Source organism: Pyxicephalus adspersus, chromosome 2, assembly GCF_032062135.1.
Source record: "Pyxicephalus adspersus chromosome 2, UCB_Pads_2.0, whole genome shotgun sequence".
NCBI classification, from domain to species: domain Eukaryota; kingdom Metazoa; phylum Chordata; class Amphibia; order Anura; family Pyxicephalidae; genus Pyxicephalus; species Pyxicephalus adspersus.
Genome location: NC_092859.1, coordinates 92,229,953 through 92,232,195, shown reverse-complemented (window position 1 = coordinate 92,232,195; position 2,243 = coordinate 92,229,953).

Below are 2,243 nucleotides of genomic sequence, written 5' to 3'. Positions count from 1 at the left end.
TTTTGTCCTGTCCTGTAACCAAGCCATGTTTTCACAGTACTAATTAAAACCACAGTGTTCTTTAAGCAGCCCAGCTTAATAATGCTCTTCTATTTTGCTTCCCAGGCCTTTGACATTAGTGTAAAATAAATTAAACTTGTATCAGATTCCTTGATTTTGAGGGCCCATAAGAGTACTTCTGATAACCAGTGACTTCCTAATTTTGAGTTAAAGTCAATTTTCAAACCTAGGTAGCAAAGATGGTGTAGCAGGGCTGACTTGCTTCTTCAACACATTCTAGTATGAATTGTAGACTCATTTAAAGTTATGTACACATTAGTGTAGATTTTACCTTCAGGATCAGGACAGATGGGCCATTTTGGTCTGCCACATGTTGAACCCTGATGATGAACCACAGTACCAAGTAGACAACAAACCATGTAGTTGTAAGGATCCAAGCTACAAACTATTCTATCTTCTTGATGATAATATCTGCTGTTACTGCCAACTCTCTAGGCCTCTATTGGTTACTTACCTCACCTCTACTAGATGAGCTAGTTTCAGGAGGTAAATGTAAGAGTCAATATTATATCTTTCTGGTTTTGTCAGATTTATATAATGTGTGATCAATACACTGAATAAAGTTTACAAGCCTCTCCTTTTTACAGTCACAATTTATGCAGTACCAAGTTCACATATTAAAGTAAGAGAAAACTTTGTTTGCGTTCTGCAGTTTACTTCAAAGATAATTTGTTGAGACTAAGTGACACATTACCTAAAAAAGGAAGTGTCACACCTTGATATTCACCTTTGCCAATCTCCAATGAGACTGTTCACCCTGTCTAAGCCCTTGGGAAGCAACCAGTGCTTTTAGGTATGGGGAGACATGCGGCCTTCTTTCTTTCAGGATGTAGCGCTTAAGCTTAAATATCCATTTATCATTCCCAACACATAATAGAAGAATTATTACTTTGTGTATGCTCCCACACTATCCACCGTAGACTGAAGTAGTGAGACAATGTTGAAAAGGTAAATAAAAAACAAGGGGTTGGTCTTTCCCATCACTTTTAAAGCATCTGTGCACTTTATCTTAACCATTCCTCATAATTATATAATTAAATTACAGTTGAATACTTCTAAATTACAATAGAAGAAAAAGATAGCTCCGGACTTCTGGGATTGCACTGTTTGTTATTCTGCTTATCCAAACAATGTTTTGCATGAGACAGACAGGGCAACCACAGCTGGTTGCAAAACAGCTTGACCCTTCCCCAATTTATGTGTAAATAAAAAAGATACAGAAAATTAATGAAGAGAAAAATGTATACTTGTAAAGATACCTACTCATCACAGAAAAATCATTCATCTTCTGAAAGAGAAGGACTTATTGAATGTACCACCTGGTCGCTTCGATGGACTCTTCTATATCACTATAATAATGTATTTTACACTTGTGAGATTAAAATGTTTCTGCCAAAATGTTCAGATGCATTGTATAACTGAATTCAATAAAACTGTTTACTTTTATATTTTCTTATTGTCACACACAGACCAAGAGACAGGACCACTAGGGGGCGCCACAGCTTGCACAGAGGTGGTGTGGGCCCTGAGAAAGGGCCAAGGAGCAGAGTCTAAGCAGTAACCAGGTCTTCTCCAGAGCCTCCAATGGTGAGAATGTTGCGCCGCTGGTGACTGCCAGGTTGCGGTCCTTGGGCACACCAAGTTGGGCAAAACATGGTACCAAATTACAAAGCAGAAGGATAGTCAAGGAAGTCCGGGGTTGAGGCAGGCAGCAAGCAAGGGAGGTCAAGTCACACGCCAGGGGTCAATTGCCAGAGATCCAGGACACAGACACTAGTGACACATGGGGCCACTGCGGGCACAGGGAACACAGGAGACACTGGAAGCAACAGGTGACTTAGGGATATCCACAGACAAACAGGAACACTGGAACAGCACAGGGAAGTTGGCTGGGAACCAACAGACTGGACAACAATCGGTTAACGCAGGAGCTGGACAGAGGAAACAATGAATTAAACACCAGGTGAACAGGATCTAGCTCAACAGAACTAGGGGCTCAGCACAATGGAGACATCTTGCACGAACACAGTGCAGTGTGTGAGCTAGCTAAATAGCCAGGGATAATTAAGAAGCTATTTCCTGATTGGCCAGTGGATTGAACAAAACTGATAAAGCTTGGAATCAGAGTCACGCCCAGAATCAGAACTGCCACCATGCACAGGAGAGAGATGCCTGTGTTTTAG